Here is a 16,271-nt window from a genome sequence, read left to right on the forward strand (position 1 = left end):
GTTCTATTCAAATACTATAATAAAGCTAGAATGATGCATAAAAGAAATTAAGAAAACAAAACAAAAAAGAAACAGTTTTTCACAGACGATTGAGTATTTTTCATTTAATTAATTCAGTTCTCACTTCGCGAGAAGGCAAAAATACATAAAAACTCAAAATATCTATATTAAAAATTATGAAGTAAATCTTAAACACTTATTTCCTCGAAAAAATTCCAGAAAGAATTAAGCATGATTTAATTGGCAATAATAAATGAATGCGTTATCTTTGCTGTTGGGAAGCTAAGTTTCCCTAGATTGGCAACAAATCCACTAGTCTCCTGTTTCAAATGTAAACATCAATGGTCGCCATAAAAAAAAAGGCTTAGTGGCACTTAGACAACTTTAAAATTGTTGATAATTCTAAAAATATTGCATACAGATTTACTAAAGGCATAAAAACCTTAACCGTAAGATTAAAAACAACAGAATACAATCATTTTTAAAGCAAAAAAATGTACAATTTACAAACATATAAGAGTAAAGAAACTGTCACTGAGCCGGGTAACAGAGCGGATATATATATAAATATATTTATGTACGTTTGGTGCGGCCGATTGTAACCAAAATACAAGGTGCACATCTACATGTTATAGCAGTCCTATATACAAAATTTCAATGTTCTGAGGCTACTCGTTTTTGAGTTATGCGAGATACGTACGCACGTACGTACATACTTTCGTACAGACGCCACGAAAAATTCTCTTCAGAATTAATTTTAAAGCAGTTTTATAATTTTTTTGAAGAAAAGAGTATTTTACTCTGTCCTTACGTACAGATATCACGCAAAAACATCGTTAAATTGCATTGGATAGCGGTCAAAATGGATATTTTCGTTGAAATATGCTGCCTGAAACTTTTCAAGATTACAATACTTCCTTTTTACTTCGTACAAGGAAGTAAAAACTGTTAAGATGTTTATGTTTTTGGATTCATTATCTGGTTTAATGCTAGTTCAGTCAAAGATTCGAATAAAGTAAAAAAGCAGTGGTATTACTGTATTAATAAATCATATATTTAACGCTATGGTTGATTTAGTAGATTACGGTAAAGCACACAAGGATTTAATGCTATGTATTACGTACTTCTGGCCCTTTAAATTCATTTAATATGCTCGGTTAATTTGTTTCAATTTCTGTTAGATCGAACTTCAGAATATTACATACTAATCTATAATCTTGTGGAAACAGAAATTAGTTAGTTAACAATAAAGGTGTAGGTTTATTTATTTATTTTTTAATTCGCAGTAACCCCACTGGAATTCGAACTCCTGACCTCCAGAATTTGTGCGTCAAGAGTGCTTCCAGTTGCACTATAAAATCATGCGGGATGGAGGAGAAAAATACTTTATACTTTATAAACTAAACATTTAACATGCCCTTTCCCTACATCAATGAGTTTTATTGTCTGAGCACAGCTCTTCGTGCGAAAATTTGTAACTATAAAGATTTGTGATGTATCTACTGTGATCTTTGAAAGAATAACAAGATATTTCTCTTTTCGTAGAAAATGCTTTTAACGTAAATCAATGATTTAAGCAATAAGAACTTTTATTTTTGTAAATAATTATTGAACTAAAAATTGCCTGTTAAGCACTTTGTGAATTTTTTATGAAAATTTAATGGAAAGAATAGCAATTAAGGAAAAATCGTGCAAAGAGGGAAAAAAAAAAGTACTCTCGAGAAGAATATTTCTATTTTGTTGGAATAAAAACAAACTGCTGAGAGTGTAATTATGTCCCCATTTGGGAGAACTAATCTTCCCACAAATTTAACGCGGAAACAATCATGCATAAAAACGAAAAATACAAGATTAAGTACAGGAGGTTTTAGCATCGCCGCGACTGTTTTAATTCCTGAAAGACCGAACCAGAAAAATTAGTCTTGTCTTCCAAGCTGGTTTCAGATCTTCCCTTTAACGCCATTTTTTTATCTTTTCATCCAACACTTATCCTAATTATTCTAAAAGAACAGAAAAATGTTTCGCTGTTTAGAAAGCTGATTTTCGGAACCTGGCAACAACGATAAGTTCGTTTGGCGCTTTGCTTCTAATTGGTTTAATGGCGGAAGCGTCTATGAAGTGAAAAGAAGTTCGAAGCGGAAAATATTATGAGTTCCTCCCCCCTGCCTTTCCAGTTATGAAACGGAGGAGTTCGTTTTCTTCGAAACGGAATAATTAAATTAATTATATGGCATCTGAGATTATTTTAACACTCTACTGCTAATAATTAACTTTGTAATTATTCAAAGCGAGAATTTTACACTGAACTATTCATTGCATTTAATTCCTTTTTGTACATTATTTACTACTTCGCCAAAAATAAAAACGGTATTTTAAAAAGGTTATAAGTCGTAATTTATTTCAGATTTTCGCTTTTAATACTACAGTTTCACTTGTCATTAATTTAATATTCAACACTACTTATTAAGTGTTGCTGTTTGATTTCCTAACAATAACGTGGTAACTTTCGAAGACATTAAAATGAAATATTATAAACTGAAGGAAAATTCTCCTGGATTTGATTTAATATTGACTTTGTATATCTTTAGATAATAACGAAGCTGATTATTTAACTAATGATTATTTGAGCATTAGCTATACGATACATTTTTCTTTTATTTAATGATCTTTTTCAAATTTCGCTTTTTAATGGAAAATTATTGTTAAAATATACATAAAAATCTGCAATCTGAAAATTTTAATTATAGTATCCCAAAAAGAGTTTATTATTCCAAATTTGAGAATTATAAAATGTTTTAAAATTATTTTGTACCAGGTATCTACACTGGTGTGCAAAAATTAAGGACGAGACGGTTTTTTCAATATAACTTTGTACAAAAGCTTTATAAATCAATACCGTAAGATCCCCAATGCGTAAGGACATGAGTAATGTAAGCAACACTTACTAAAAGAGAAATCAGAGGGATAAAAAAGAAGCTTTATGGAAAAAGTAGCATGGAGTACAATGCGACTGAAGGCCGAAACATCCCTGTGATGGGTGTCCAGCAAGAAACATCCGGTCTTTAATAGGGGATATGATCTCCCCTGACTGCTAGGCAGGTTTCACAGCGTCTGCCCATGCTGAGAATGAGGGTGTCAATGAGTTGTTGAGGCATTGCTGCCCATTCGTCTTGCAGCGCCAATCGAACCTCCGGAATCGTTACTGGTGGTATGGTACGAGCTGCCAAGCGTCTGCCTAGAAAATCCCATACATGCTCGATGGGATTGAGATCCGGAGATCGTGCCGGCTAATCCATACGTTCAATATCCTCACTCTCTAAGAGCTGTTCGGCAGCTACTGTGCGATGACATGGTGCATTGTCGTCCATGAAAAGGAACTGCGGACCCATAGCGCATTTAAAAAGACGCACATATGGAAGAAGAATCTCGTTACAATAACGGGTCCCGTTGACTGAACCTGCGTCGAAGATGTAAAGGTCTGTACGACTACCAAGCATGATGCCTTCCCAAACGAGAACACCGCCACCTCCATACCTGTCCCTTTCAATGATGTTCGAGGGATGATTGCGGCTTCCCCGCTCTCTCCAGATGAGTATGCAATGAGAATCGCTACTCAGACTGAATCTGCTCTCATCTGTAAAGAGTACTCGTCCCCATTCATTGTCTCTCCAATTCCGGTGTTCCCGGCACCACAGAGAACGTTTTCTCCGATGGGCAGGTGTTAGAGGTACACACCGTAGAGGGCGTCGTGCAAACAGACCACCACCGTGCAGTCTTCTGGCCACGGTAAAATGGCCTGTAAGGCAATATACCGGTCATCTGCGGGTGTGGTTCTTCGTGGACGACCACTACTAAACCCCCGGATAGCTGTTCCTGTAGTTTGAAATTGTCTCCAAAGTCGTGAAACGATGCTGTGAGCAATTCCGATCTCTGAAGCCACACTTGTCACACTGCGGCCTTTCTCCAACTTCCCAATGATTCGACCTCGGGTAAAAGCATCCAGATGTCGTCTAACAGATTGATTATTCGCCATTTCTCGCTGAGGCAGCAACTCGGTGTGATTTTAACTGCTATACGGCGTGCAATCTCTTTGCCAGAAATACTGATCTTACACCGACAACATGCTTTATACTACTCAGACACTCCCCCATTACGTCTACCTGCATATCTGCGCATGTGCTACCGTACATCACCTTACTTAATCTCCTGATTGGTCTTTCTGTCCGCTCTACCTCTTCGCTCACCTGATATGCTAATTTTTTGACTTCTTCCTTAATTTTTGTACACCAGTGTAATCTGTAGTTTCAGAATGTCTTCCTCAAAAGCTTCAACTAAAAATTATCTTTTAGATACATTATAAATTAAAAGCATTTTTATTTATATCAATTATATACGCATCTAAAAAACTTTAAATTATAATGAAGTGCTTTTATTGCTTTAAATTGTTCAATTTGCTTAACGGTAGCAGACTGATTAAATTTGAAAGGCAAGTTAAAGATCTTACGCTTTGCCGAATGGCAACACACAGAAAATAAATTTAAAAAATTGTTATGTTTCCAACAGAAGTATTACTTTCGAAGGCCAGGGAGTGACAAATTCTGTCTCTAAATCAGAGATGTTCACCATTTCAACTTCTCTGGGGTACACTGAACGCAAAGAAATTGCCCTGCGGCTGCGTATAAAATGGTATAAAGTCAAAGATGTATAAGTAAAGAACTCTTTTATTTATATGCTTTGTTTTTTAAATTAAAGGAAAGTGGCATTATACAATTAATGGGATATTTGACTACGTTTTTAGAGCTAATGAAGTAGAAAACTAATTCCTCAATATCTGATAGGGGAAACGGAAAGTAATGTCGTTTTCTTTCATTAAATTCAAATGAATAAATTTGTAACAAGTTTTTATTTTTAATCAATAATACAAACACCCTCATTATCAGCAACCTTTTACCATCTAGTATGCCGATTTCAATCCCAGACCGATAAAAATCAATTGGTTTTTGCGTAAAATATCTCGAGATGGCATTTTGGACATCATCCAAATTTTCAAATTTTTTGTTACTAAGAAAATGTTGTAGGGACCGGAATAAATGGAAATCCGAGGGTGCGATATCGGGCGAATATGGTGGGTGAGGCAGTACCTCCCACCCAATTCATTATATTTTTCCAGTGTTCGTCTTGCACAGTGCGGTCTTGCATTGTCGTGTTGCAGAATGACGCCTTTTCCGTTGACAATCGCCAGATGTTTTTCGATTAAAGATTGGTTCACTCGATCCAATTGTTCACAATAAAGGTCTACATTAAGAGTTTTTACAGGTTTCAGCAATTCAAAATGAACAATTCCTCGAATACTCCATTAAACACCCAGAAGAGCCTTTTCGGGATGTAAACCCTTTGTAACCCTATTAAAACTGCCTTTTGAGCTTTGGATTATCATATAGGACTTATTTTTTTGTCTCCACTAATCAAACGATCAAAAAACGGTTCTGTATGGTGCCGTTGAAGCAATATGTTGCATAGGTTGGCTTTGTTTTTTTCGGACAGATTATGGGGGACTCAAACACCTGCTTTGCTTATATTTCCATTCTGCTTTAAATGTTCTTGGACGGTCGACCAAGGTTGGTTAAGAGTGTTTGACATGGATTTGCTTTCACTTCTGCCCTTAGCATGTTGTTGTTGACATGCGCAGAAACGACATTACTTTCCGGTCCCCCTATTACTTTAATACAGGTGATTGATATTCCTAGTTAATTCTGAAGGTTATCATAAATATTTGTTCTAATTCTGCTATTCGTCTGCCTCATCCTTGAAAACAATTTCTTATAAACGCATGTGCGCTGGAAAGAAATGAAATAAATAAGGTATGATGGTGAAGAGACAGAGATTTTTTCTGGGAAGAAACTTTTTATAAAAATCCGAGTAAACATACATAAAGGAATTTTCCTTTGCATTGAATATCTGTGATTTATTCTATATATTCTATTTGAAAGAATATGTATATATGTTGACTGAAAATGTAGATGCAAATCTGCTATCCGTATTCTTTCTGTAAATTTTGATGCCATGTTCTTAATATTTTGACGCCATGTTCAGGCTGAATATTTTTTGCTGTTTACAAAAACCTGTTTAGTCCAATTATAAAGGCCTTATTCTCACGACGCGAACAGTCGTCTATAATGTTGTTATCAATATAAAAGGATTTGGATTATTTAATTATGGCAAAGCACACAAGGGCTATCTGCCTAAAGGGAGGGATGCTTTCTTGGAGGACTTTCTAAGGGAAAGTGGCTCGTATACACGTTACACATGGGGAAAACCACGAAAACGCCTATGCAGCCAGCCCGTTCGCGGGATTCGAATCTCGCACCGAACTACCAGTGTTCAGTGTCTTTACCGCTCGGCCGCTGGTGGGCCCCAACATAAAAGGAGTTAATCTTAAGGGTCGTTGATACAGGTAATAGTTATTCGATTTCGATTTTTTTGATAAGTAATATAAGGGTGTTTATCAAAAGATAAACATGTATTTGAATATGTGAATTAACAATTTTTAGAATATTACAAATATAATACATTTCAAATGACAACGTTTATAAACTTCGAGCTCATAAACACCTGTACAGCAGTGTGTACTGCATTTCTAAGAATATTTTTCGTATTTTTATTTTAGTGGCATTTTGCTGAAAAACTAATAGCTGAGTATTTTCAGATAAAAAATGACTAAATTCATTTGATAGGTGTGATAGTTATCTCATAGAGACATAGACATTAATTTTAGTGAGTTCAATTTAACAACTGATAAGAGTTTTAAGAAAATCGGAAGTTTCAGAATTTTGTGATTGCTCTGATTTTGATTTAGTCACAGGTGCTGAAAAGGATCCCAGAAAGATTATGGATAACATATTTGGCAGTCTAACGAACTGCCAATGTTAAATAAGGAGAACGGTTTATCAAAGACGAAAATCAGGTTATTATTATTATTATTATTATTATTATTATTATTATTATTATAAACAACAGAAAGATTTCTCCAATTTAAGATCTTTGGTCGACTTTTACGGATGGTACCAATAGTAAGCAATTAAATGTTTTGCAGTTTTTTCATTCATTTAGTTTTTAATGTTTTTAAGGCCAGAACACAAAAATCTGATGTTGATACCACAGGCTTTCTCTGTTAGCCTATTAAATTATGCACATTGTTTGTTGCATTTCATTTAAAATTATTTCATCGAATTTCTTAGAGATATATTTCTCATTCAATTAAATGCGTTATCACTTCGCAGCAAAGCAAAAATACATAAAAATTCAAAACATTTTATTAAAAATAGAAAAATATAGAAAAACATAAAACACCAAATGCAATTAAACAGTTAATTTTTTTAACAATTAAAATTAGTTTCTGCTCAAAAAAGAGCAATTCGGTCAGTCTGCAAAAAGGCAAATTTTTCGGTGCACAAAACTGAAAGTTTACTTTTGGTCCCAGTCGGCAAAAAGACTCTGAAGCTGCAGAAAGTTACTTTATTCACTGTTCTACTAAGTTTCAAATGTAAACAAATATGGTTGCTCTATTAAGCTTTAAATTGTTGTGCAAAAACTTTTAAATTGTAGATAATTCTACAGCTATTGCATGCAGATTAACTAAAGGCATAAAAGCCTTAACCGGAAACTAAGAACAGCATAATTCAATCATTTTTAAAGCAAAAAACTGACAATTCACCAATATATAAGAATTAAAAAAACTGAGCTCACCGAGCCGAGTAACAGAGTAAGTATACATATGCTTTTGGTGCTGCCAATTTCAACCATAAACGGAGGTGCACAACCACATGTTACTGCAGGGCTATTTACAAAATTTCAACGTTCTGCGGCTACTTGTTTTTGAGTTACACGAGATAAATACATATGTACGTACGCACAGATACCACGAAAAAAAAATAATCTTTTCTGAATCCATTTTAAATCCATTTTATAATCCGTTTTGGGAAAAGGAGTTCTTTAGTCTGTTCTTACGTACAGATGTCAAGCAAAAACATCGTTAAATTTAATTCGATAGCGGTCAAAATGGATATTTTTGTTGAAATATGATACCCAAAATTTTTCGTGATTACAATACATCCTTTACTTCGTACAAGGAAGTAAAAATGGGATGATTATTTGCTGCTTATTGAGAAAACTTTTAAATTATGTGTGTTAAATTTTAAAATAGAAAATCTATTTTAGAAAATCCTGACTTTCTACTGTTCAAGGTATTTGCGAGAATTAGTATCAGAGTAGACCTCCAGAAACATTTGCTTATTTTAAGCCTTTTGATTTTCGGTTAGTAAAAACAGAGTAAAAAAAAATCTGATGTGTACACCACATGACTTCCTTGTACGGAATATTAAATTATACGCATTTTTTCTTGCATTTTATTTAAACTTATTAGATTGAATTAAACCTACTTCGCCGACAGCGCATAAACCACAATATAATAAATGCATTCTTTAAAATTCACTTTGTTTACCATAGCGACACTCTGGCGCTAGGTTTACTTAACAGTATTATATTTCATTTATATTATAACTCAGAATGCACAAAATGTATATCATTTAAATAATTATCTAATCGTTGCCACATGTTCTATTTAAATACTATAATAAAGCTAGAACTATGTATAAAAAAAATTAAGCAAACAAAACAAAAAACAAACAGTTTTTCACAGACGATTGAGTATTTCTCATTTAATTAATTCAGTTCTCACTTCGCGAGAAGGGAAAAATACATAAAAACTCAAAATATCTATATTTAAAATTACGAAGTAAATCTCAAACGCTTATTTCCTCGAAAAAATTCCAGAAAGAATTAAGCATGATTTAATTGGCAATAATAAATGAATGCGTTATCTTTGTTGTTGCGAAACTAAGTTTCTCTAGATTGGCAACAAATCCACTAGTCTCCTGTTTCAAATGTAAACATCAATGGCCGCCATTAAAAACAGGCTTAGCGGCAATTAAACAACTTTAAAATTGCTGATAATTCTAAAAATATTGCACACAGATTTACTAAAGGCATAAAATTCTTAACCGGAAGATAGAAACAATATAATTCAATCATTTTTAAAGGCAAAAATGTACAATTTACAAACATATAAGAGTAAAGAAACTGATATCATTGAGCCGGGTAATAGACTGGATATATATATATAAATATATTTATATACGTTTGGTGCGGCCGATTGCAACCAAAATACAAGATGCACATCTACATGTTATAGCAGTCCTATATACAAAATTTCAACGTTCTGAGACTACTCGTTTATGAGTTATGCGAGATACGTACGTACGCACGAACGTACGTACGTACGTACATACCTTCGTACAGACGCCACGAAAAATTCTCTTCAGAATTAATTTTAAAGCAGTTTTATAATTTTTTTGAAGGAAAAGAGTATTTTATCCTGTACTTACGTACAGATATCATGAAAAACATCGTTAAATTGCAATCGATAGCGGTCAAAATGGATATTTTCGTTGAAATATGCTGCCTAAAACTTTTCGCGATTACAATACTTCCTTTTTACTTCGTACAAGGAAGTAATAAAAAATGTGAGTGCGAATAATGTACCCAGAAATGCGGTATCCGTTTAAAGAGAGTTACTAATTTAATCTATGGATACTTAGATTTTGGTTATACTGCAGTGTAGAATATATAGTGGAATAAATTTGCTCTTTTAATAATTATATAACTTGTACCAGCCATATAAGCAGCGAATAAATTAGGGACACTTAGCAAAAGAAATAGAAGACAATAGTAGTTGCCGGATAAAATCTACTCAGTTTAGAGTACGAGCAGTAAAATCGCTAAATATTGGTAATTCGACATACAGTCGATTCCAGAATAGGCTGGTTGCATGGACGTTTTCGTGGGTTTCCACCCATGCGTAATGTGGATGTGAGGCAGTTTTCGTTAGAAAGTCCTCCATGAATGCATCCTTCCCTTTAGATAGATAGTCCGCGTATGGCTTTGCCGTAACAAAAGAAATCAAACAAAAATCCGTTCGACACAAAATTTTGCGCTTTTCTGCCTAAATATAACTAATAGAAAAGTTAATTGTTACCTTCAAGATACACAGAATATGGCTGCAAAATAATCGTTAAAATTTTGTATTAATATTTGAGATTTCGTAAGGGAGTTAAAAAAACTTGAACAAAATAAAAAAAAAAAAATAATTAAAAAACCCTTTTAAAATCCTAAATTACTGTATAAAACTCATACAGCAGCTTCTCAGTTTTATTGGACCGCATTACTGACTGTCATGACCGCGAGTTGAATACGTTTGCTCTGAATTCTTTCCATGATAATGCTTTAACAGCCATTTTACAAGGTATGATCGTGTCTATAAATTTTGTTTTCACGGGACATGATATTTTAAAATGAAAACAATAAACTCCCCAAAACGTGTAATAAAAAATATCTGCATATTTTCAATGTTTCAACAGTCAAAAATAAATTTTGAAGCTGCATTCATCTTTAAGTTTATGCCCTTTTTTGTTATTCTTTTCTGCAGCGAGATCAGAATCGGAGAATTTCTCTGGTTATCAAAAATAAATCACTTATTTGGGGAGAAATCACTGCCGTTTGGCGTAAAGCTATCATAAAACAATCCAAGTTCCTGCGCTGCTTGCTATGTAATTTATTCAGTTCCAAATTACTAGAAATAATATACTAGCAACAATCAATAAAACCACAAATATCTCAGATGAACTGTTATATTTATTTAGTAATTAATCTAAATTTCATTACTTCCGCCTTCTTAAAATTCTCCATATTCCATACCGGATCAAAGTGAAATTAAGCTTAGGAAAAAAAAGGCTCCATACCGTAACAACCAAAAACTGCACATACAATAAAATAATTCACAGGTCTCTTAGTTTTTGTGTAAAATTTTAAAGGAGCATTTTTCAAGTAAGAGTATTTTACTACAGGGGTATTTTTTTCAAGTGGCTCAATTATTTTGAGACAGTATTACAGAGAAAAAATGAAAGCGAATAATTCTGTCAAAAGTTTTGTATGAAATGTTGTAAAATCTTTCTAGAATTTAATTTGATTTTGCTTCATTATGATTTTTGATTTGGTGCAAAACTGGATTTTAGAACAACTGTAGCATTTTTGGACACACCGTATACATAAATTTCTTCTTCATTGCATAGAGAAAGAAATATTCTTTCATTTTAACATGTAATAAATGAATACCACATTTATAACCATCAATTGAGTTAACCTTACTTTAAGTTAAGATTATACTCGAGAAAACACAAATCCTTATAAACAAATAACTTCAAATTAAAACTTAAGAAACAAAAATTTTATCTAAGCTGCTTCATTTCTGACTAGTTGAATGCATTATTCAATAACATAATCTACTGTTTTTAGTGTTTTACAGAGTTTCGGTAGCACAGAACAGCTCTTAAATCTAATTATTGCGGATAACCATATAATCTGATTACACGGGAGAATCTCCTTGATATTACTCTCGGAAAGGCATTCCAGATCTCAAAGAAAATCAAGTAAGAGATAAGAGAAAATTGTGAATATGCAAGATTATTGAGATGCTTTAGATTATCTTCAACTAATTGCTAGCCTTGTTAATAGACATTTCATTGAACCCTGATTGAAAAATCTTCAGTACCTTTTGTTCGCTGCTAATTCGTTAAATCAATTTGAGATAAATTATCCTATTAGTACTTGTGCTTTCTTACGATGAAATCGCTTGTAGCAATTCGCAGGATACTTTACATTTGAAGATAATATAAATGTTAAAACAATCCGAGTTTATGATTTTTGTTAATTCTAATTGACGGTTATACCTAACACAGAATTTTAAGTTTACTCAAGATCCTTCAAAATATAAACAGAAAACTGTTGCTATTTCGGAAATGGTTTTGGGGTTAAAAATTCTCTACTCTAGTTTACGCCATTTTGACTGCCATGTTACGTTACGTTACGCTAATCTAATAAGGAAGCATTTATCTCCATGCCGCTTTCCACTGTTCAAAGATGTTGCCTTTCAGCGAGGTATAAACTTTTTAATTTATCATTGACGTAGCAGAAGAATTTCGGATTCTGAAAAATATTGCTGTTCCACATGCACACGGCTTTTAATTTATCTTTCAAATTAAAACCATACTTTGCTTAATAAGTTGATCGATTCAAAAGCAATAACCTCAAATTTTAATAATTTATAATATCTTTATTTTATTCTTAAAAATACATATAATTGATATCATTAGTATTATATATCTGAAAAATATGATTTTAAAAATAATATACTTAACTGGTAATTTTTACAATATTTTATATAATTTATATGATTTATACGTGTTCTTAATGTTATATAATACATGCCTTACAAAATAACAATTTGCATGATCAGCACATTTCACTACAGTTTTCTATAACTTATTCAACAATGAGAAAAATTTTTACTTCAAATTTATCTCTTGCGTAACAATGAGATTTAGATGTTGGAAACAAAATACGCTATTACAATTTTAGAACTCTTAATGTAAATCGGATTCTTTTTCAGCCCTATCAGAATCATTTTAAAAATGGTATTTAAATATTAAAATCAATTAAGAAAATAGCTCAATAGTAATAAAATAGAATGATTGTTCCTAATTTTAAGTAAAATTTTTATAAAAAATTACCTATTGCTTCTAAACTGGTAAGTACCGAAGCGTCATAATTTCAAAGGTAAATGAAGGATCTGATTCCACATAAAGTGCAACCTATATATATTTAATATTTTTTTTTCTTTCTCTCTCTATATATTCACTTTTTTTCCCCGTGATGTCAGCATACTGAAAACAATTACTGAAAAAAATTAAATTATCAAGGAGAAAAACTCCGAAACTTTGAAATAAATTATAGTTTTAGAAACAAATGTTATTTTTCATAATTCTATAGGTTTGAAGTATTTGTTATGTGCATAAATCTGAAGTGAACAATTCTATTAAAAGGATGCTTTATGTAACATAACAGGATCATAAATCTGATTATGTCAGATAATATATAAATTTCAAGGAACTATACCTGCCTTTTCTCTTTCGGATTTGGACTCGTCAGTGGCTGAGTGTTAAGATGGTTGAATACAAATAGTTCAACCTGCGTTCGAACTCAGGAGAACGAGTTAGCTGCATACTTGGTTTTGGGGGTTTTCCTATTGTAACCTGAATACGAGCCACTTTTTCTCAGGCTGTGATTTGATTTGGGTTATTTGGTTATGACAATGCACTTAAGGACTATACGCCTAAAGAAAGGGTTGCCTTGGTGGAGGACTTTCTAAGGGAAGCTGGCTCATTTACACGTTACGCATGGACGAAACCATGAAATCGCCCTTGCAGTTAGCTCGTTCGCCAGGATTTGAATCCTAGAACGAACTGTCAGTATTTAGGGACTTCAAAAGAAGTTCCTAAACACCGACTGATGATATCTCTATCTGCCTGATGAACGAAGACGTCCGTCAGGCAGATAGCCCGCTTGTGTTTTGTCATATTCAAATAACGTAACTGTTTTCAGATTTTCATTATGCCACAACTGAAACGTGAATTTTCCGCGTGAGTTTACCATCATAATAAAAAATACAAGCACATTTTCAAAGCATTTTGAGAAACAGAAAACGATATAATTGTACAAAAACTATTTACCATCCTCCTACTTCAGTATTTTCCTTTAGCAGATTCCAAAAGATTTGAAAGAGTGAATCCGTTATGCAAATCAATCATCGCCTTCACTGAGTGTCGACTTCCATAAGACGACCATATCTAGAGAATTTCAAAATTATTTGTAAATGTGCATGTTCATCTTAAAGAAAGTTCATTGTATTTAATCTTGTTGGTAGTATGTCCATCAGCATAGTTAGAAAAAAGATTACTACCCCCCTCCAAAAGAAAAAAAAGCACACAGCTTCAATACTTTTATATATATAAAGTATGATATGAACACCATATGATCTCCTTTATACCAGTGTATTAAATTACACTAATTTTTTGCTGCACTTCATTTAAACTTATTTCCTCGAATTATTCTAATTTAATTAACCGTTTTGTTCAAGGCAAGTTAAAGAAGACATCAAAAATTGCAAAGCAAATTTCGAAATTAAATGTCCCGGCCAATTTTTGGCGTATGGAAGATAAAATTCTTTTAATTTAGTTTTTTTTTTTTTTTTTTTTTTTTTTCATAGCGAGTATAAAATTTTCCAGATGTAAGCACAGGAGACAGGAGATCGCATTAAAAGTTAGATCTCGTTGTTTGAAGTAAGCCATTTAAAATTTTTTTAAAATTTTTACATTGCCAAAACATGAGTATTTTCATCATTTAAAACACCTTTTAAATTGAAAGTATATGACTACGTACACATCTGCCGATTACAATAGAAAAGGGAGGTGCACAGCTAAGTGTTACAGCATTCCTATATACAACGTTTTCAACGTTCATGGCTTATCGGTTTTAAGTTATTCGAGATACATAAATACGTTCTTACCTGCGTACAAATGTCATGGAAAAAATTCCCTTTGAATCTATTTCAAATCAGTTTTGCAATCCGTTTTGGAAAAAAGGTAATTTATTCTGGCCGTGCATACAGACGTCACTCAAAGAAAAAAAAAATGTCCGAATGGATTCGACAACGGTAAGAAAAGATATTTGGGTTTAAATATTGTGCCCAAAATTTGTCGGAATACTTCCTTTACTTCGCACAACGGGATTACAACACTTCCTTTGCTTCGTACAAGGAAGTCAAAAAGACACCGTGATAGGTATCACTATGAAACTTGAAGAGATATGTGCGTGAAAGTTATAGAATTTCTTGCCAGCATTTTGCGCTCTAATGTAGGCAATGATGTCTCTCGATTCTTTAGATATAATGCCACTTTCGCAACGGAAAAGACGTTTTGTAATTTACCATTAAGCAAAACCGAAGTTCTAAGCAAATTTTTGAGCTTCAGAAAATCACTTTCAAGCAGAAAATTTATATGAAATGATACAAGAAATTTAAAAGTATGAGCTTAAAAAAGTGGTCTTATTATGATCTGAAAAGTAAATTGAATAGGATTGGGGTACTTCCGATAAAGTCCAAGGAAATCAGCAACTAAGGAGTTCAACTTATTCACAGCCTACATTTTATTGTGAATAATAAAAGCCTGGGAAGACTATAATGAGTAGAAAAAGTTAAGGGCTTATTCATTTGATAATGCAGTTAAATTAATAAAAATTTTTAAAAAAAATAATGGCTTATACATTTGACAATGGAATATATTTCGTTATTCCGGCGCTCCACGCCTTTTTTAATCGAGGTATAAAATTGTAGATGAATTCTGCAAACAGAATATTTAATCCAGTATTCCCATTACACTACATAATAAACTATTTCTCTTCTCTTAGTGCATTAATTATCATGTCAATTTTAAAGAAAAGCTTATTGTGTAAAAGTTTTTTTAATTGCATTTTATTTCCTGATTTTTATACCTGTCTCAATGATTTGTATTCCGATGACCTTATAAATCACGCGACTTATGCATAGCAAATGTAAACAAACAAGGTAGATGACCTCAGTCATTATGTGACTTACGTTTAGCTAATTTAAATAAAAAAAGGTCTTTCTTCCTCTTCTGCTCTTGTGGAATGTATCTCATTACACGTTATCAATGATGAAATTTATAGTGTTTATTAATAAATGAAACGGATGTTAATGAAACTAGTAACTAATTCGACAGCGAAATGAATTCAGATTAGTCTTGATTCTCCAGCTAGAATCGAAAATATAAATGAATACAAATTCTTAAATATAATCGGTTGTAAAGCTGAATAGTGAAAATAATTATTATCATTTCCGAAAATACAATATACAACCAACCACTTCGGGAAAAATAAAACACAAGCAATAAATTATAAGAAAACTACGAAGTAAAAAAATAACTGAACATCATTCAGAGAATGCGGAAATCGCTTTAAATATTTAGTTTCAGAAATTGGATGTAATAACAGTATAACAACATTTTACTTTAAACTAAAATGGGAAAACAAATGTCATCAGTTCGTCATAAGTGCGCCAAGATGGTCAACTCAAAAGCAATTTTTCCACGAGAAACGCGTCTTACTCCAGTCTGCTTCGGACTGCAATACGCTTTAAAAAATTGTATAAAATAGCTCAATTAATATTTTTTCATCATTCTCGTTTTAAAAGAAGACAAAAAGCTTCTTTTATAATCTACAAAAATTTGGAAACTTTATATCGA

General features: G+C 32.6%; 1 long non-coding RNA gene across 1 annotated transcript in view; it reads right to left on the bottom strand.

The window, feature by feature from the left end:
• LOC146995871 (uncharacterized) overlaps positions 1–13,801 on the bottom strand; it is a 116,091-nt gene extending 102,290 nt beyond the window's left edge. Inside the window, exon 1 of the long non-coding RNA XR_015042849.1 lies at positions 13,683–13,801. This is a non-coding gene — a long non-coding RNA (uncharacterized LOC146995871). The remainder of the gene's footprint in view (positions 1–13,682) is intronic.
• Between the last annotated feature and the right edge of the window lie 2,470 nt (positions 13,802–16,271).

This window comes from Stegodyphus dumicola, chromosome 8, assembly GCF_044657685.1.
Source record: "Stegodyphus dumicola isolate Sdum_Otavi_A_Nest chromosome 8, ASM4465768v1".
Lineage (NCBI taxonomy): Eukaryota > Metazoa > Arthropoda > Arachnida > Araneae > Eresidae > Stegodyphus > Stegodyphus dumicola.